General features: G+C 43.9%; 1 long non-coding RNA gene across 1 annotated transcript; it reads left to right on the top strand.

Annotated features, from left to right (window-relative positions):
- The first annotated feature begins 1,910 nt into the window (after window positions 1-1,910).
- LOC144378597 (uncharacterized) lies at window positions 1,911-20,951 on the top strand. The gene is made up of 4 exons (XR_013440441.1): window positions 1,911-4,474; window positions 4,567-4,808; window positions 11,539-11,685; window positions 16,671-20,951. It is a non-coding gene; the product is annotated as an uncharacterized LOC144378597 (long non-coding RNA).
- Window positions 20,952-21,533: the final 582 nt, after the last annotated feature.

Raw genomic sequence — 21,533 nt, 5'->3', positions numbered from 1 at the left:
GGCCTTATCTAGACAGCTCCCTTGTTGGAACATTATCTTCCTAAGCCCTTTCCCCATTTCTTGGGGACAGGTGAACAGTCAGCCTGTAGATGCTGGTACTGAGGAGTCAGGTTAAATATGATACCTTCCCCTGGCATTCTCTCACAGTTGTGCAAGAGAAAAAAAAAAATCTCTCCCAGAGCATAAGAACCACCCACTTCATTAATGTGTTCTTCAATCCTGAAAAGCCTCATAGACTGTAGTCATGGTCTAGATCTCCTTGGAGGGTGATACACCAAGGAATATTTCATTGAGCAGGACCAGGTGGAAGAATGTCCAGCTGGCAGAGACCTTCCCTGCCCTTTGAGCAGAAAAATCTGTGCTCCCTCGGCACCAGCCCTTTCTGTTTTTCTCACTTTGAAATGATCTGCTCACTTATTAGAGACCCAGGTTTTTGTCAAATGTGAAATGTATGTATTCAGAGCTGAGCAAGTTAAATTTTCTGAATAGATAAAAAGATTTAAAGATAATACCTAGTTTTTTTTTATATTTGATACAAACTTTGTTTACCTTTCTGCTTCCTCTGAGCCTGTGTGAAAACATTTCTGCGATCTCTCCCTTTTTATAATTTAATGGAATTACAGGTCCTAGTATCAAGTATGCTTCTAGAGAAGAGATTTTTTAAAAATCTGTTTTTGTTGCTGAAGAAAGTGATTGCATATCCAAAAAAGGAATGATAGGTGAATTTGAACTATAAGGATTCATAAGAATATTAATTTCTTTGAACAATGAAGAACTGATGGTGGATAAATCTATTTTTATTTCTATTTTCTGAAACTGCAAGATTAACTATAAATTTTCTTAGACAAACATGGCAATAGCCTGAAATATTAAAATGTAATCTTTTTTAAACAAATTGATTCAGTATTATGAAAATTGTTATTAAATAACATCTCTGTTTTCTAAACAGAACAGCTTTTTAATGAAATTACTAATAATTCATAAGCATCATACATGATCTCATCTACTTCCATGTCCCTCTCAGATGCCCCCTCCTAATACCATCCCAATGGGAGTTCACCTTGTACCTTGTGAATTTTGGGGTTTGCGTGGACCTTCTGTCTATAATACTACCTGATGATGTTATCTATATGCTGCTGAAGACTCCTGAACATTTGGTTACTCTTAGATATTTTTCTAGTCTTTCCACTTATAGAAGTAGTTTTCTGAATTTCCTCAACAAACCCTTCCTGGTCTTGGATTTCACAGAATTTAAGAAATGAAGCTAGAAAAACAATCGACCTACCTCTCCACCGTTTAATCAAAGTGCATGCAATTTATTTATCCTTTTATCATCATTTCTTATTTTCTTTGTACCCAGGGAGACAAATTCAGCCATCTGTGGTCCAGGCAGTTTCCTTGGCCTGGCTGCCAGAAACCATTCACATCATGGCATATCATATAGGCCACACCTCAAGGAGTGAATTGGAAGTATTACCTGCTTCCTTTTAGAAGGGATTTGGATAGTTTTCATTTTCTCTTTATTTTGGTACAGAATCCACCATGACACCACTGAGCCATGCCTTTCTTCTGGCTATAGTTATTATCACTTCATTAGCCTGTCCATGTTGTGTGTTCTTCATTGTGTATGAGTTGTGGTAGATTGTTTCTCTCCAGGAGTTGGTCCAGTATATCTAATTTCTCATATTGTGGCCATACAGTTATTAATAATATTTCTTATTGGTTCTTTTACTCCCTGTAGAATTGATAATGATTTCCTTTATTTCTACTACATAAGTTTTTGTCTTTTTTCTTAACTTAGCTGTGGTCTATCATTATAAGGATATCTATGATAAACCTGCTTTTGATTTTGATTCTCTATTAATTTCAAGATTTTAATTTCATTGATGTCTTATATGCTTAGCATTGGATGTATGTTCTCCTTGCTCTTTGTTCTTTAGATCGTGAAGTGGAAGGTTGAATGGTTAATTTTTGTTCTTCTTTTCTAATGTAAGCCTTCAGCACCTCTAATGCCCCCTAAGCCCTGCCTGTGCTCTGTTCCACAAAGTTTCTTATGATGCAGTTTCAGTTCTTTTCCTTTTAAATATTCAGACTGATCTTGAGATACACTTGAACTGTTATGCTGTTTAGAACTTTGGGATTTGATTGGCAGTTATCAAGAGGTTACCCAGCTCTGTTACTGTTACTGACACCCATGGTAATTCCATGTTCCTGGTGCACCTGTTGGAATTTGCTAGCTTTCTACAGTAATGCCTGTTGTAGCTAAATGTGGCTGCTCTTGACAACTTTCCTGTGATGTTTAAAAGGCTGTGTGCTCTACTATTCTCAGTTGAAGTGCCCTAGATGTATCCATGACATACCTGTGGTGGGTGTGCTATTGAGCCAGAATGTCATCGTAAGTGCTCTTCCGTGTGCTCCATCTGTCACTCACTGTTACATGATTTCTGGTGTCTCCCCGTGCCACCAGATTTCACCATGTTTGTGTGAGTGACTTTCCAAAGTAATTTTGGAGACAGTAGTTTAGTTGCTCTGTGTACTCAGAGGGTCTCTCTTAGCTTGTGTTGAGCCTGAATTTTGATGGAGTTCTGTGAGGAAATAGCTGGAAAGAAAACAGAAGAAACAGCAAGAGCTCAGCTCCTCCAGGGCCTGTGGATAGTGGAGCTGGGGCTGCTGCTTTAACACATGGTCGTGCTATTTATACCCCTTCAGCCTCAGTTCTCTGCAGACCTGAGCCTCAAGGACAGCCAGTGCTGGGCATGTGAGTCTTGGTCCTCTCTGAAAGGATTTTTTCTGGCCTGCATGGGCTTCCTCAGTTCCCTGGGACACAGGGTGCTGGTGGACATTCCTTTCTTCTTTTTTCTGTAGTACAGATTGAACCAGGGGCACTCCCCCACTGAGCTACATCTCCAGGTCTTTTTATTTTTCATTTTGAGGCAGGTTCTCCCTATGTTGCCCAGGGTAGGATGCAACATGTGATCCTCCCACCTCTGTCTCCTAAATTCTGGAATATGAGCCATGCACCAGTGTGCTCATCTGATTACTCTTATTTATTTATTTATTTTTTTGATAGCAGGAATTGATCCTTCAGCCACTTAACCACATCCCTAGCTCTCATTTTGCTGTCTTGTCTGGAAGTGGTGAGAGCAGGCATCCGTGACTTATTTCTGTTGTCATGGAGAGAGCCTTTTGTCCTTCAGCCTCAAATCTAATGTTAACCTCATATATTGTAGACCTGTGGCCCATTAGGGACTTTCATTATTTCCAGGTATTTGTGTGTTTGTGTCATGCTGATGGCTTGAGCTTTGTAGGCTGCTTTTTTTTTTCATTCTTTCCATGTATTTACACTTCTCCAGATGCATGATGTGCAGGTGTTTTCTACAGTTTCTTGGGGTGTCCTAAAAAGGTCAACATTTTTTGTTTCTGTGTTGATTTACATTTAATTTGCACGTGTAGATGAGGAGCAGTGAGCTAGTTGCACAGCTGTTCCAGTGTATCATAATCAGATCAGGGCTTTAGCTCTTCCATCTGTTAACCTTTATCATTTCTGGTTGTCTGTGAACTGCTCCCCCAGCTTTATTATGAAATACACAGGGACATGCTGGGCACCCCTGTCACCTATTGTGCTGGAGGGCAGCACTGCTGGCCATTCCTGAGTGTGTACTAGTACCTAATACTACCACCCTGTTCTCCCTTCTCTCTCTTCTTGCCTGTGGTGACTACTCTTGTACTTTCTGTGAAATCTACTTGTAGCTCTCCCATATGAGTGACAACACACAGTATGATTTTCTGTGCCTGCCTTATTTCACTTAGCAAGGCATCCATCAGAATAGTTTCTAATTGTCCTCTTATTTTAGTAGTCTCTGTCATGATATTTCCTTTTTCATCACAAATTTTAGTAATATGAGTTTTCTTTCTCCTCTTCAACTGGGTGGCTAATGGTTTGGAAATTTTATATTTTCATAAAATAAGTTTTGTCTATGTTTTGAATTGTTACTTTTGTTTTAATTTTTATTGATTTCCACCTTGATTTTAATTGTTTCCTGTCTTCTACTACTTTTATTATTTGTTTGTTCTTCTTTTTCTAGGGCTTTGAGATGTAAGTCAGGTCATTTATTTGTTGACTTTTTATTCCTTTTCTGAATGAGCTTAATGCTATGAAATTTCCTCTTAGTACTCTCTTCCTAGTGTCCCAGATATGTTGTATCGGAATCCTCATTTACCTCTAAGAATTTTTTTAACTCCTCTCTGATGTCTTCTGTTATCCATGTGTCATTCAGTAACATATTATTTAGTCTTCAGGTATTGGAATAGCTTCAATTTTTTTTTTTAATTTTAGGGAGATTGGAAAGGGGAGGATACAGAATGCATTTCACAAAGCCATGTTACATGCATATGTAAATGCACCATGTGGAATTTCATCTTTATGCATATGCAGAAAGTACCAGTAAAAAACAAGAAAGTAAAAGAGCCAAAGGTAATCAATAGAGCAGAAGAGGGAGGAGAGGTGGGCAGGGAGGAAATGGGGACTGAAACCAAACTTCTTGCATGTGTGATTTTGTTAAAAAGAACCCAACTGCTATATGATATATCATCATCATCATCATCATCATCATCATCATCATCATCATCATCATCCCAAGTTGCCAAGGGCCTGGCCAAGCTGCCCAGGCTGACTTTCCAGTCTGGCTTGTGTAAACACAGAGGGGCTACTCCATGCAGTTCTCAAACAAACCACATGGTGGCAGTAGAAGACCGCCAGCACCATCCAATTCAGAGCCATTCCTCTGACTGACCCATCCACAGACCAGGTAAGTTCTGGTCTCTCTTTCCTCTTACCTTGGGTAGAGGGGTGTGTTCCAGCATATCATCTAATATCTCCTTTTTTTGCACTGGTATACCTGTGTAGTGTACTATGTACCTTTGCACTTACAGGGCTGAATATTGGTGTGGTATCCCTGCTGTAAAATACACTCACCATTGGACAGCTGTGCCTGTTGGTGGTGATTCAGAATGAGGCTTTTTGAAAGAATCTGGCAACCATATAAAGATAGCAGATGTGTGCTCACTCTGATGGCAATAGTCTTAGTGGTGGTCTCAACTTGTACCACCAGCTATATAGCACTCAGCTTTTCTAAGACCCTGAACCATAGCTGTGACCCTGATCCTAAGGGAATAGCTCATTTATTACCATATCACTGCCATGGTCTCCACCCAAACCCACTGGGTGGCTAGAATCACACAATTCACAAGATCCTTCTTGGGCTGATGAATGTGTCCATGGCTCACAATTGCTTTCTAAGTGTGTGCATTTGGGAATAAGCCTCAAGGTGCCCAGGCTCCCAGGCCCACCAGCCTCTGCTTTCAGAGTGTGGAACTGGGATATGTCAGGATCTTGGCATAGGGAGGTCTGCACCCGTGTGGGAGTAGTCCTGGAGGGGAGGGAAAGCTTGGACTTCACCTACAGCAGCACCTGGCTCTGCCTTATCTTTAACCAATCAATGTGGTTTGCAGAAAGCCCAGGTCCTTGCAATTGGAGGTGTTGGTGAGCTGCCCTCTCTCTTGGGGATGTGTCACCAGCATTTAAACTGCTTTCTCTAGGTGAGAAGACTAAGACAGCTGTTCTCTCAGCCACAGCTGTGGATTCCAAGCAGGGTGAGGAAGCGGCAGGGGGAGCCTTGACACTTTACCCCACCCAGGCAGCACGTGCAGGAGTCTGTCCGGCCTGACACAGTCCTGAGCCAGGAGTCAGCCATGGTGGCGGGAGGGAGGAAAGCAGAGTGCTGTGCGCAGCTCCCCACAGCTCAGCCTTCTCTAGCCCACTGTGCTGCTGCAGGAAGGGGCCGCCTGTGGCTGCAATGATCTTAGCTTGCTCCCTTCCTGTAAAGCTCACTGCTAACTAATGAGCGACAGTAACCCTCCCCAATATGGGGGTTATGGTGTCACTGTACCCACAGTTGTCCCTAACTTCCATAATCACTGCTGTACCCCCACATGGAGGCAGAAGGCCATCCTGGGTGTGAACATGTGGCATCTGCAGTTCCCTTGTGCTATGGCAAGGATGGGAGGCCATGTTGCAGAAGGTGCAGCGGTTATGGATGACAGGTGGCACCTTCCTTTCTCACACTGCCTGTGGCGGTTCACCAGAAAACAGCACCGCTCCCCCTTATTGCACTCTGTCCCTGGCAACAGACTGGATGAGCCTTTAGCCTCCACACTGTGCACTTCTTCACTGGTCTCTGCAGAGAGGAGTTCCATAAGCGAGGCTGCAGAAGCAGTGACATCATTAGTCTGCTTAGTCTGCTTTGCTCTTTGTATGACCAGCATCCCACGGAGCATCTATCCTGCAGTGCGTGCCAGAAAGCAGCCTGAATTCCCCACATGTGTGAGGGAAAGCTCTTTCCTGTAAGACAGTGCATGTCTAGGCATTCCAGCCCATGTAGGCCTTCATTGTCCCCTTGACTCAGCTAAGTACTGGGCAACTGAAGGGGCATTTCACAGACAGGAAGTTTTATTCTTTTTTAGGATGACACAAACTATATTTAGAAACCATAGTCTGAGAGCTGGAGAATTTATGGACACTGACTTCTCACTGTTAGAAACCACATTTGGCAAACTTTATCCATTTATCCACTCTCCTTCCCCAGCCCCTACCAACCTTTTGTCACCCCAAGTCTACATCCAGGTTGACTTTCCTTAACTTCCAGATTTGAGACAAAACATTTATGCACTATTTGTCTTTCTGTGACTGGCTTATTTCACTTACCATAGTATCCTCAAGTTCTATTCTTTTTTTTTTTACAAAGGACAGGAATACATAATTTTTTGGTAGGATAACACTCTAGTGTGTATTCACACCATTTCTCCTTTGTTCACTCATGGCACACACACTGATTTCATGGCTTAGCTAATTTGACTGTTGTTGCAGATGAACCTGGGTATGCAGGAAATGCATGTGTGAATGCAAACCCGGGCATAACTCTTCCCTTTCTTTTTTTTTTCTTTTTCTGTTTGTCTTTAATTCTGGACAGATACATGAAAACACACAGATGTTCACAATAAAATCCAGACAATAAGATTTATTCCTGTGTTCTCTGTTTTCCTGTAACTTTTTTCTACTATTGTGAAAAAATAGACATAATTATCTATAATCTGTTTGCCAACATATAGAATTTTTTTAGCAACTAGGTATAGTTTTTGCACACTGTTCTTGAGTCTGAGCATACTCAACATGCTGGTCCAATATTACTTACCTAAAGACATTCCATTCCCAACATTATCCTTGGAGTTATATCATGTTTGTAATACAATTGTCTTAATTTTCTATTATATGCATTCCATTTGATTTTCAGCATATTCACAGATTTATTTATTTTTTTCTAGGAAGCAGGGCTTTATTCTGCAATATGGAGGAAACATGTTTTGCCCACCTACCCCAGACATAAATTGTTACCACTCAGGAACTGGCCATAAATGCCCCTTGTTCTAAAGATAAATCAGAGCCTGAAAATTCTTTCTTCCCTTAAACATACCAATATCATTATTTACAGAATTCACTTTTATACAGGTATCAAAAATCATACTAAAAATTTATCACTAAACTAACTTTATTATACTTTATTCCCTCTTAAATTTCTTTGCTAAAGTGTCTTCCCTTTCCCGGTGACTTCTGCTTCTTATTCTCTTGGTGCCCACTGTGTCCTTATCCTTCTTCAGGTTTCCCGAACATCTCTTGGCACCTCAAGTGACCCTTAGATTCACTCTCCATTCTAGGCTGCAGACCCGACTTCCTGGACCTCAGACACCTGAAGTCTGAATTTGCAGTTGCTTCTTTCTCTTCCTGGTTCCTTGTGGGGACTGCCACGCTTCTCTCCCTCACTTACTCCTCTGCTGTGGGAGGCTGGGATTCTATCTTCCAGATCTCAAGCATGTTCTCTGTTCCTGACTTTGCCCTGGACTCAGGTTTTTCGTCTCCATCACTTGGTTCTTCAGCTCCAACCTCCTCGGAGCTTTTCTTGGGCTTCTTTTCCTGACTCTTTATTTTTGTCTTTTCTGCTGATATAGTAATGTCTGGTCCTGGCTCTTCTCCTCCAGCTTCATTTGGTATCTGGTTCACAGCAACATTCCCTTATCTGCAGGTGAGGAGTCATCTACTTTGTGTTCCTTTTTCTTCCACAGGTCAATTCTGTTTATTAAAACGTTTAGAGTCTTATTCATTATTAAGGGCTCAGGTGACCTGCTGTCTCCCTGGGAGCAGTACTCTTTTTCCCATGAAACCTTGGCCTCCACAATGTCCTGTGGCACAGCCTCTGAGCACCAAGCCCCAACTCCTGAGAGGAGTCCCTCTGTTCCAGTTACCCTTCAGCAGGGAAATGTTGCTTCTGCTCTGCGATGCTGCTGAGTGTATTTTGCCCACTCTGGTCTTCTACTGTTTTTTCTCTAGGGGTCCTAAGGACTCTTCTTCACATCCACAGAGGGTTTGCTCTTTCAGCTGTTTGCTTTGGAGTGCTCTTCAGCTGTGAGCACCATGGTGGTCTCTTAGTGGGGCCTAGCACTTGGGTTGGTTCTTTGGAGACAGCCAGGTCTTCCAGGGCTAGGCCTGGCTCTCAGGTGCCCCTCACCACCTGCTACCAATTAAGGTTTTCTCTTTTACTTAACATGAGGAAACACCTCAGGCTGAAAGATATAAATACAGGTAAACAAATAAAGTTCCATATTTTATATGTGTATAGATTTCAGTATCTTTTTATCATGTATTTACTTGTAATAATCTTATTGTATTTTGGTAATGTGTCAATTGCTCACATTCGTGTGGTTCTGGGTGCTGTCTCCACAAGTGCACTCAGCTTGCACTCACTGAACATGCCGTGCTCTACTTGTCCTCCTCCCACAAACTGCCCAGCCTCTACTTATCACCTTCCACATTCCAGCTGAACTTCCGTAGTTTCCACGTATGATATGTAGTACTAGTCTTTCTGCGTGGGTCTTATTTTGCTTTGGTGAATACCTAGGTATGTGATTGATTCTTCAGTGTTTTGAATTCCATAAAATACTAGTAAACTGTTTTTCAAAACTATTACTATTCTATTTTGCATATCAATATTGATTTTCCAAATCAACACTATAATTTAGTACTTGTAATTTTATTTTTCATTTATACCTTTTCCATTGCTAATTGCTATCTCATCATGAATTTTGCTTCATGTTTGAATGATCACAGTAGAAGAGAGATTCCTGTATTGACATTAGCTTTCTCTCTGCCCCTGGAAAGTGTAACCACATTTTTAACTGTGTGCCTTGTTTTGAAGATGCCTCACCATTCATGTTATTTTTTTCTTTACACAACTTATATGACACCATCACTAGATTTTCTAGTCTGACTATGATGTGCCTGTCTGCTTCTGATTGTTTTCTTTGGGAATGTTGGCACTGCTGGGAGCAAAACTGTAAGCTTTCTACGATTTTTGCATGCTCTCATTTATTTGCTTTTCTTTTCTTTTCTCCACATTATTTTTTCTCTCCCTTCTGCTTCTGGAAATCAAGTAGTCCACAGGTATCTGAAGTGCATTCTTCAAGTTCTTCACCAATTTTCTTCCTTCTGGAAAATTTCTTTTACTCTGTCTTAGAGATTTTTCTTCTATTTTTAACTTTCTGATAAGCTCAAAATCAAACTTTATCATTTTATTATCTCTTTCATTTATTTTATAATTATCACTTCTCTGAAGATAGTCCACATATAAAATTCATTGTGAGACTGTTTTTCTTTGCACCCATGAATGTGTATACAATAGCTCCTTTCACATCCTTGCCTGATAATTAAAGCATAGTGGAAACCTTCAAGATAGCTTCTATTTTCTGATTTTTGCCTTCAGTGTTGTCTTATCCCTCCTGTGGTAGTATAAAAACTTTCCAAGACTGAGAAATTCACAAATAACAAGAACTGATCTCTCATAGATGATGCCAGGAAGTCAAAAGTCAAGAAGCCGGTAGATTGAGTGTATGGTGAAGTGTACTTCTCTGCTCTAAGGGCCTGCTGGGTGTGTCTTCCTTTAACAGGGGAAAGAGGGCAAAAATGTCCTAGATGACAATAAGTTACTCATCCCACCCAGAGTCCTCATAACCTGGTCACCAGAATGCCACACTTCTTCACACTGTAACACTGGGTTTTATGTCTCTAAAAAACTTTAGAGGGGAAACAGACTCAAGCCACAGCCTGTGTCCATCATATCCGCATGTTTCTGCACTTGTTTCAAGAATTTTAAAGCCATATTAGACAAAATGAATGGTAGTCATGTTCTGGATTTTGATGTATTCCTGCTGAAGATCTCAGCAAGAGGACTACTACCTCCTGAAATTGCCTTCAGAGTCCTACATTGTCTTTGAAATGATTGCCATATTAACTTGAAGGTCCATCAATGTGCATTTAAATGTAAAAAACAGCATATCTTTCTCCAAATCTTGGAAAATAAGCCAGGGGTACTTGTGCCTCTCATAAGCCCCATGGTCCAGAGGAGGTGCCACCATGGAGCTGCAGGACCTCTCTCAAGATGCCACCTCCAGCCCTGGCTTACTAGCAACTGGGGAGATTGTCTCTAGTCCCCGTCTCAGACCCTTGCCCAATCTTGCTGTGAGAGCTTGGAGAATCTGGGTTTTTATTTCTCACATGGAGAGTAGTAGATAGAATTTGTTCAATATCAACTTCAGAGATACTTCTGAGAGTAAGATAAGGCAGGGGACCATTTCTATGGCTCCATTTCTATGCTGCCGAACTGTAAGGCTTTTAGTTATCATGTCCCAGGGAAAGGATCTGGGTGAACTAGATTTGCATTTCTATTTTACTGTAGATCTTTGTTTCTAGACTCAGTACATTTTTTCAAACTAAGAGAGTTGTGTCCATGGGTTTATTAGTAGTTCCAAATTGCTATTCCCAGTATTTTATTTTAACTCTCTTGTTAAAAATAATTTTCCTGCAATAATTTCCCCGCATACTGAGCGTCTCAGACACTGGGGGCGGGGAGATCACTGATCTGTTCACAGAGCCCTCCAGATGATTCTGAGGGCACTGAAACTCTCAGACCACTTCTTTGGGTAGCAGTACTGTTGTCCTTGTAGATATGCAAGTCCCCCGTCTTCAGGCATGGTGATGCACATAGCTCTCCCCTGGCCCATGGTTTGCTTGAGGCACCAAGAGAGGCCTCCTCAGTCTTGACTCAGGGCCGCTGAACAAAGCACAGGAGCCAGAGGCATGCTCCTGGGCCTGGTGCAGGTGTCCTCCAGCAGCTCCAGGCCTGACCACGTCCCTTTCCCCTGTGCTGGTACACTGGCAGCCCCACCCCATGCTCTGTCCAAGCCCAGTCCTCAGAATCTCTGTAGGCCTGGCTGTGGCAGCTGTAGCCTACTTATTTTAGAAACACTCAGTCTGAGCATGCCAAGTTCTGTGGTTGGTGACCAGGGATACCAAGTTCATCTGGGGAGGAAATGAAAAGGAAAGGACACACTCCATGCTCTCAGTCTCTGGGCCTTCTCCCTTCTTCCTCGCAGCCTATTCCCTCAGCTGAACACCTTTCTAGGGACGACAAAGGCTAATGTGACAGCCAGGAGGTGATGGCTCAGTCAGCCACAGGAAGGCCACCTACCAGGCCTGAGGGGCCAGCACCAAGGACAGAAGAGAGACGGTGTTTGTTCAAAGTAAGTGAGTTTGTATCCTCAGCAGTTGAACTGTTAGGTTTTCTGCACTGGAGATATGATGGCAGGATAGCGAGAGGGAATCCCCAGTCCACAAAGCACTGTTGCTTCCACCCCCACTGGTCAACCTGCCACTCACTTCAGTTCCATGCCTCACTTCCAAGTATCCAGTGGCTTTCCCAATGACCCTCTCTAGGCCCCTCCAGCTGACAGTCCTGAGGTGCCTCCACCTGCCCCAAGCTCATATCCTCCTCCCCTTTCTCCTGGAGGAAAAAATGTTGAGCCCCTGAGAGGAAGGGGCTCTCCTTTTAGCTTAGACAGCTTGAGGTGAGAGGACCGGAGAGAGGAACAGTGCGGGGAGGCACATGCATTCCAGCAAGTAGCACCAAGTCTCCAAGGGGGTCTTGGCCCCAAGGTTCCTGACCTGGCCAAGGAAGTCCAGAGGGCAGGATAGCATAATGGGGACCCCCAGGAACAGCTGGTGAATTGGGGTACTGCGACCAGCAGCCTGGGATTTAGAAGGGTCCTTTAGAGAAGTCCACCCCCTCAGGACCTCCAAGCAGAGGGTCATGAGATCTAGGTGACACATCCAGGGCCCCACATTCAGCTGGGGGACATCCCTCTGTTGCTGGAGACTAGTCCATCCAAGGAGCAGAAGGATCTGCTGGCACTCCTCCCCACCCTTGGGGTGTTTCTCCTGCCACAGAGCCCATCCTGGGAGGCCACATTCCTGCAGGGACAGCAGCAGCCCTGGAGGGGCTCCTGGGGTTTCAGGTAGAGAGCAGATGTGCTCGGCCCACATAGCTGCTGCGCCAGGCTTTCTGGGGGGTATCAAGTCTGTGCCTGACCTGCCAAAGCTCTTTAGTGAGGCTCATTGTGGCCTGTGCTCCCCACTCTCCCCCCTCTGCAGCCTCCCAGGACTGCGGGCAGCTCAGGGCCTGCTGACTGCTCACTCACACCAGCCATCTTCATCTCCCAGGGCTGAGCTGAGTGCATGCAGCAGATGCCATGTATCACAGCCTACATTACTTACTGTCTGCTAGGCTTCTAGGGAAAGCTTGATAATCTTTGCCATAGGGAGATAGAATTATTTTGACTCTGTGTGCTGAGAACAGTACTTAACAAAGCACTTAAACTTTCAGTGAATTGTGCCTGTGGATCAAGGTAGACTTGTTTGCAGTGCCCTCAGTGACTTCGGTAGCATGAGCACATGGAGGCCAGAGGTGGTCACTGCTGTGCTGAGGAGGGTAATCCACCTGCTGCCTTCCCTAGGCTCAGGTATGATAATAAAACAGGGCACTTGAAGATTGACAGCCAGCGAATGAGCATCAGTCCACAGAACCTGCCAGGTGCTTGGTGCCTTCCAGTGGATGTCACAGGCTGTCCCACTTTGAATTCTGGTATTCAGACATCACTCTTAACTATGGTGGTGTTTCTGACCAAGGGAGTCTCTTTCAGAACAGTCATGAAGCAGCCTGAAATCCTGACATTGGTGGGAAAGCAGATGGAACCCCAGAGGTCACTTCTAGATATTGGTGTGGGCACTGATGACCTGCCCTCAGCCCCAGCTGCTCAGAAAGAACAATGAGGAATTGAAACAGGGTATTCTGTTCAAATTAAAAAGCTCTGTACAGAAAAAGAAATAGTTGTTAGGGGCTGGGAGGCTGGGGATATAGCTCAGTTGGTAGAGTGCTTGCCTCGCATTCGTAAGGCCCTCGGTTCAATTCCCAGCACCACAAAAAAAGAAGCAATCATTAAAATGAAGCTAAAACTTTATTGGACAAAATGTCAGATATTTATCTGATAGAGGATTAATATCCAGAATACACAAAGAGCTCATAAAAATTAACAACATAATTTTTTCAATGGAAAAATAAGCAAATGACCTGAATAGTCTGGTGGCCCACACAACCAGCTGAAGAGGGTCTATAAAGTGCTACTGCACTCAGGAAGAGGGAGGCCATGTTTGTGGGGAGAGGAGTGTGACACCTCAGCAGGTTTGGTCACCCATGCTGAGTGGGTCTGCAGAGAGACTGCAGACTGGTGGAGACTCTCATTGCCTGGCCTCTGGGGTGGGCTGATCTAATCTCCCCAGAGCACTGGCCATGCCTCTAAGTTCTGCAAGTCACATCTGAGCTGAGCACCAGCTGCTGGGACTTCCCATTAAGAACTGTGTCTGTCCTGCCCTGGGAGTGCATCTGTCTGGTCTCCCAGACAAGCTCCCATTGACAGCCCTTCCCACCCCATCCTACCTGTCCCCAGTGAGAAGAAAGACTAAGAGCTGTTTACACCCCGTCCTACGTGTCCCCAGTGAGAAGGGAGGCAGAGACCTGTTTCCTCTAGTCTGGGTCCAGGCCACTCCAGTTGGCAGCTTGTGACAACAGAAAAAGAGGAAGGAGCTAAGGTCCCCTGGCTTGTCTCCAAGGGGACACAGGCTGGCAAGTGTGCTGTGTGGTTTGGGGAGGGGCGTGTTGTAGTGTGTACTGTGATGTGGTCCTGGGAGGTGTGTGCTGGGTGCTGTGATGTGGTTTGGGAGGTGTGTGCTGAGGTATGTGCTGTGATGTGGTTTGGGAGGTGTGTGCTGAGGTGTGTGCAGTGGTGTGGTCCTGGGAGGTGTTTGCTGAGGTGTGTGCAGTGATGTGGTTTGGGAGGTATGTGCTGTGGTGTGTGCAGTGGTGTGGTCCTGGGAGGTGTTTGTTGTAGGTGTGCTGTGATGTGGTTTGGGAGGTGTGCACTGAGGTGTGTGCTGTGGTGTATGCGGTAGCGTGGTCCTGGGAGGTGTGTGCTGAGGTGTGTGTCCCTGATGTCACTGAAGCATCCTCATGTCCCAGGCAGCACTGGCTTCCCTAGCTGTTAGACATGTTCCCTCCCAGGCTGAAGAAGGGCTTTCATATTAGGAGAGACTGAAAAGTGAAGTCCATGCCCACTGAGCCTGGCCTCAAGGCAGGTATACTAGGTTGACTTCTTGACATCTCTAGAACTAGTGACCTTTCCGCTTCCACCCAGCATGTTCTACCTACCTAGCACTCCTGGATTGAGTTTGCAGAACTTGATACAAGACCTTGTTCCTGGGACAAGAAGTTCTACCAGGGACACTCTGGGACAGGATGAGGGTCCTGTTTTCTTTGGATCAAAGTAGTCCTTAGGAATATGAAAGAGGAACCTCTTGAAAATGAATTGCACTGGAAAGAACATGCCAGTGACCAGCAGAAAGGCTATAGACAGATGACCATCTACCCAGTGACCAGCAGAAAGGCTACAGACAGACGAATGTCCTGGGCTTGAAAGGCCCAAGCAAGTAGTGCTGTCAATGCCCGGAGTGAGGGAAATTGGAGTGGCAGCATCTCATCCAGGAGCCAGCACGGAATCCATGAGGTCAGAAGGTGTAGACCAGTGCTCAGGAGGATGAGAGTTGGGCCAGTGAAGACAGGCATCAGTCTGGGGGGTGCTGTTTGTCTGGAGGTGTGACCAGGGTGAGGGACAGCTCCCTCTGTATCCAGAATCAGGGCTTTCTAGAGCATAGCATATCACCCCACTTGGTGTCTGGAGACCTGTCCAGATGGCCTTTCCTGGTGGCCTAGGAGCTGTGTCAGGTCTTTGGGGCCCATATGACAGAAGGAAAGCACTGGACTTGAAGAGATGAGTGAGAATGTCCAGGTCACATGATTTGTGGATGTCAGGCATCCCGATGTCTGGATCAGTGCTATCTGTTTTGTTGCACTTAAGTGAAAACTTCTCCATGTTTTCAGCTCAATTTTAGGAAGTACAGTCAATTTGGGAGAAAAGTTGCTTCATCAGACTGACTGAATATGCCTGTTCCTTTCACCCCAGTGTTTTCTGTGGCTGGTATGACCAGGGAGTTAATAACACCAACTTTTCCCACTTAATATCTGTAATCTTTCCTTGGAAAACCATAAATTCTAAAGCCAATTAGAAGGAAATTATTTTCTATTATGTAAAATTTGGGAGGGGCTGGGGTTGTGGCCCAGGGGTAGAGTGCTTGCCTAGCACATTGAGGCCCTGGGTTTGATCCTCAGCACCACATAAAAATAAATAAATAAAGGTATTGTGTCCATCTACAAAATAATAATAATAATAATAAAATATAAAAAAATAAAATTTTGGAAATCACTGGGTGTGGTGGTACATGCCTGTAATCCCAGTGGCACAGCCTGTAATCCCATTAGCTCAGGAGGCTGAGGATCATGAGCTCAAAGCCAGCCTTAGTGAAGCCCTAAGCAACTTAGTGAGACTCTGTATCTAAATAAAATATAGAAAAGGGCTGGGGATGTAGCTCAGTGGTTAAGCACCACTAGTGAAGCTTCAATCCCAAATTCCCTGCCAAAAACAATTGGGAGAAATTAAACTGAATTCCCCAATTGCTACTAACTAGTCTATTTGACTGTAAATGAAACACACTGTAATGCCCCTGTGTAGGTGGCCGGCTCATGCTGTGGGAACAGTCAATGCAGACTTCTGCTCTGCAGGCCACTTTTGGGGGGCTCACACAACCTCTCTTGGTGCCCGTGACCTTGTGAGGGTCACCTGGTTCTCACTTCCTGTGTTTATGAAAACTTCTACATGTGCCTGTGCAGTTCTATTGATTTTGTTTGATGCAACATTCAATTATTTCTCCCCTAATCTTTAATATGGTAAAAACATTGAAAACTGGGGAATTAGAGACACTGGTTAGCATTTTATATGTAATGAATGACCCAAAATTTATTTTGAAAAACAACCATTTTATTTGTCTATGAGTGGGCGACTGGGGCTGGGCTGAGCTGGGCGACCTCTGCCTGGGTCCCAGCTGAAGCTTCATCCTCCTGAGCCTTAGCAGGCTGGCTCCATGAAGACCACCTGGAGCACACATCTGTGGTTGTGCTGACTCTTGCCTGGGACATATGTGTCCACCCGAACACCTCCAGTCTTCTGAAGCTTCATTCCAGAAGAAAAATACTTATTAATTTTTTTTTTAATCTGCCTTGCAGCTACTGGAGAGGCTGTTCCCTGAGCCCTGGGGCTGGGCAGGTGCTCTGCCCATGCCCATCACATCCAGCTGGTCAGTGGTGCTGCTGAGTCACCTGTTCATGTTGACTTCCTAGCTGTTCCATCCATGATGAATGTGGGTATTGAAGATTCCAACTCTTACTGTTGAACTGCCCTTTCCCCTTCATTCCTGAGGGTTTTACTTCACATGTTCTGGAGCTGTTGCTGGGTGTACGTGTTTATAGCAAAGTATCTTCCTGGTCCATCAGCCCTTTACTCATCCAGAAATGCTTCTCTAGTTTTACTTTTTTTTGAACTCCATTCTGTCTCCCGTTGCTACCGCTGATCCAACTGTCTATGGTTCCTGGGGGCACAACACATATTCTTCCATCCTTCTACTGTCCAAATGTGTTTTTGATTCTAAATTGTCTCTCCCACACACTGCATTCAATGGGTCTGTGGTGGTTTTTCTTCTTCGTGTTGGTTTTGTTTGTATTGGGGATGGAGCCCAGGACATCCGTGCTGAGTCCTGGATTCTCTTTATATTCCATTCACATGTGATGTGATCATGGTACAGGGGGATTTCTTTCTGCCTTTTTACCTGTTCTCCTTTGTCATTTATGTTGTTGTTGTTCCTTTATTCCCCCTCAACTACTTTCTTCCACATTAAGTAAATTTTGATGTACTATTTTAATTTCCACAGCTATCTTTCACTATGTATGTTTATTTATCTTGCAGGGTTGGCCATATGCATTTTACCTTGTCATAATGCTATTTATATTTATACTTCATGCTAGAAGGACAGAAATGTCATTCCTGTATGACTCCATTACTTTTCCTCTTTTAATGGTGTTACTATTAAAAAAATTATACATAAGAATTGTACAAACCTACAAAAATATGCTGTTATAATTATATACCTTATAAACTTTTGTCTTTTCCAGAAGCCAAGGGAAGAGTGTGGAGCAAGTGCATACTTAGAGCTGTTTTATTCTAACCCTCTTAACCATTTCTAGTTCTTACCCACCCATCTGTGTGTGCTTCTGGGAACTGTGTTACATTTCCATAAGCTACATGCCTAACAACACGCCACACACATGTTGTTTTCTGCCATTAATTTTGAATCAGTTAAAACAAGAAAGATGGTTTATTCTAAGTAAAATAACACAAATGAAAACATTTAGGGCATTAGCAGTGCCTTTTACATGGCTTAGTTAGTTTTCCTGGTGCTCCTGTGTTTGGGTGTGGATTCAGGTTACTGTCTGGGGTCACTTCCTTTCAGCCTGAAGGATGTCCCTCAGTATTTCCTGTAAAGAAGGTCTGTTAGTGTCAGAGGCTGGACTTGAACTGTCCCCAAGTCAACGTGTAAAGGCTTGGGCCCTTCTGTGGCACTCTCGGAAGCTGTGAAGCCTCCATGAGGTGTACCCTAGTGGGAGGTCTTTAGGTCATTGGACACATGGCCTCCAAGGGGATTGTGGGACCTTCTCTCCCCCACCTCTCACTTCCCAGCCACGGGTGAGCAGCTTAGCTCCATCACGTGCTTCTCCCATGTTGTGCTGCCTCACTACAGGCTTAGAGCAATGGGGACAACCAGTCATTGTCTGGAACTTCCAAGACTGTAAGCCAAAATAAGTGTTTCTTGGGGGGTGTACTGGGGATGGAACCCAGGGTGCTTAACCCCTAAGTCATATCTCCAACCCATTTATTTATTTATTTATTTATTTATCTATTTATTTAATTTTGAGACAGGGTCTTGCTAAGTTACTGATGCTGGTTTAAACTTGTACTCTTCCTGCCTCAGCCTCCTGAGTTGCTGGGATTATAGATGTGTCCCATCACACCTGACTTTAAACCTTTTTTCTTTGCAAGTTAATTATCTTGGGTATTTGATAGTGACACAAGGCTGATGAGCACAGATAGCAACAGTTTCTTTCAGTGTTTGATGGAAATTTTTTATTTCACCTTCGTTTTTCAAAATTACCTTTGCTAGATGTAGGATTCTAGGATTTCATTCCCCATCCCCAGAAATTATAACACATCCCACTCCCTCTGGCTTTCTTTGACTTTTCCAAGAAGTCTGTTTTTAATCTTATCAGGGCTCCCTTGTAAGAAAAAAGTCATTCTTCTTTTGATGCTTCTAAGCATCAAAAAGCATCTTGAGAAAGAATTAAATGGCATAGAATAGCTATCTTGGAGATTCCGAAAGCAAACTGACAAACATTACCAGACAGTATTAAGTGGCCATCAGTGGCTTGTGGTCATGGATTCTGAGCAAAACCAATAGACCTTTTTATCTGATTCTCCTTCATCACACAACAACTTAGGCATTACTTTAGTTTTTTAGGAATTGCTTTAGTTTTTAAGGCAAGCAAGAATCAAGTGTGTTTAAAAGCTAATGGGAGTGCACTATTAGAGACAGGGACTTTGAAGATATTGGAGGAAAAAAGAGACAACAGATGGAAAAGAATGGAAGTAGTCAGCTGCCCCACACCCAGCACAGCACCTCTTTTTGAGAGCAAGAGGGGTGGAGTGGACACATGGACCCTTATCTAAGTGGGGAAGGCCAGAATTTGAGGAAATTCCTATCTCAGCCTTTGTCTTGGCTTGAGAACAGACCAAAAGTATATGCACCTCTTAAATTCTCAACTCATTCAGCTGTCCCAGGGACAACGTCTCCGACAGCAGACACCTGGAACTTGACACAATCCACGTAGGATGTTGTATTTCAATATAAATCACTCACCCAACCCTCATCTGCCACCAAGGGTGGAGTCTCCAGAACAGTCTCCAAGAAGGGAAGCTCGGCAGCACTCCTCAAAACTCCCACAGGCACTGTACCACTGGACCCAGTACTCCAGTTCTGGAACTATGTCGTAAGAAAGTAATCAGAGAGGTGCCCAGTGACTCAGATGCAAAGGGATGTAGTCTAGCATAATTCCCAATGAGCAAAAATTGGAAGTCATTGGAATGTCATTAGAGAAATGGTTAAATTAAATTCCAGGATACTTGTAGATTAAAACTTTCTCTTGCCATTAAAATAACTCCTAAAATTAAAGGCAACTTAGGAAAGTGTATATAACTTGAAAACTGCCTGTCACTGCCTGACTTCTGTGCACACAGTCTGATTAATGCCCTGGTACTAACTAGCACTGTAGTATGTATCCAGTCTCATGCTTGCCTACTGGCCTGCATTCTTCAGGGTGTCACCTGAGCACCTGATGTACCCACTACATCCATCCATCACTGGTGCAGCCACCAACACCTGAAGGCCCCTCAATGCCACCTGTTGTCTGGATTGATCCATTTGCCTCTGGAATTGTGAGTGAGAGTCTTTGCTGCTATATAACATGGAATTTCAGGTGGTAAACTTGTTTATGTAAATTTGTTTACATGAGTTCTAATTCTTTAGAAGCTTTCAGTTGGAAACATGTTGTTAATGTTTTTAATCAAACCAGTCAACCTGCCAGTTTCTCACTCTTGCAGGGGCTAGAAAATTACTTTGTGTCTTATTAAATGTTCACTATGTACTAGACACATGCTAGACAGAAGGGGTATGAAGATTGCACCTCAATACTTCATCTTGTTACATAAACTTAGTTTATGTCCAACTCACCTTGCGCAATGGATAGCACATTGGATTTCTAATTCAAAGGTTCCAGGTTTGGTCCTGGTGGAGTCGCCAATTGAAGTGGCACCCCCTTTCTCCACAGAAAAGTCTTAACTGGGCTTCTCCAGAAATCTTCACCATGGCTGATTTTAGGATTGTCAGAAAAAGAGTCTCTGCAAAAGAGTTCAATATAGATAAACTTTCTATTTTTGCGCTGCCCTGTTTACTTGGCCACTGGCCAGGAAGAAATCAGCACTCCAGGTGCTGGACACCCCCTTACTAGTTTTTCACAAACATATCCAGTATAGTAGTTTGTAGAAATGTGCAAACATGGCCTCTGGCCTTAAGCTGGGCTTCACAGAGATGTCTACATTTTTAAGATAAGTTACCAACTAGGCTCCATGGTAACAACTGGCAGGGGGAGGAAAGAAAGGGGAGAAGAAGCTCTCTCCTTCTCAGGTGTTGTCCTTGAAGAATTAACTTGCCCATAACAGTGAAAGAAAAAGCTGATTTATGTGAACTTCTGCAGACTGTGAGCTTCTGAGCCCCTCCCCTTACATGCTGGGTATAAAACTCTGAAACTCCCTGAACTCGGGGTTCAGGGGATTGATTGATTACAGCAAAAGCTGTGCCCTCTGAACCTGGCTGCAGCCAAATAAAACTGTTTCCTGCTGTCTTCCGTGTCTTGCCTCATCTGTCCCTACAACAACCTCTCCCCCATCACCCAGGTTTCTTTTAGCTTCATGGGGCTCTCTAGACCCTTTGCTCCTCCTCTTTCTCATCACTCCCCCAAATACCCCCACTTCTTCTGGTGAAGCTTCCTGAGGCTCTGGATTGGACCTGTACTGCTTTGCTCCTGCACACAGTCATTGGAACTGCTGGAAAAACACTCCTGTGATATTTGTGATTCTTGGAACATCAACAGAGCTGTGTTTTCAGTGTCACTGCACAATCCCCTGACCATTTCCCCAGTGGCCACATGCAGTGCTGGACATTACCCTCAAGTTACCAGAACCTAGGAAAGAGCAGCCAGTAACTGTAGGCACAGAAGTACCCCAAATGCTGTGGTAGCAGAATATGCATGCACAGTGGGGGACTCGAGGGATTCAGGGATCTTTCTCTTACTTCAGTGAGATTTTCACATCTCTCTGAAGTACTTAAGGAACACCACAGAGGTATGTCCAATCAGCCTTTGCCCATCTGGGATTCACTGCAGTGTGGTTTACTGACAAACTGCCCTGTGAATCTACTTGTAGGT

The sequence above is a fragment of the Ictidomys tridecemlineatus genome, chromosome 1 (genome assembly GCF_052094955.1).
Source record: "Ictidomys tridecemlineatus isolate mIctTri1 chromosome 1, mIctTri1.hap1, whole genome shotgun sequence".
Taxonomy (NCBI): domain Eukaryota; kingdom Metazoa; phylum Chordata; class Mammalia; order Rodentia; family Sciuridae; genus Ictidomys; species Ictidomys tridecemlineatus.
This window is presented reverse-complemented; position numbering and strand designations above follow the sequence as displayed.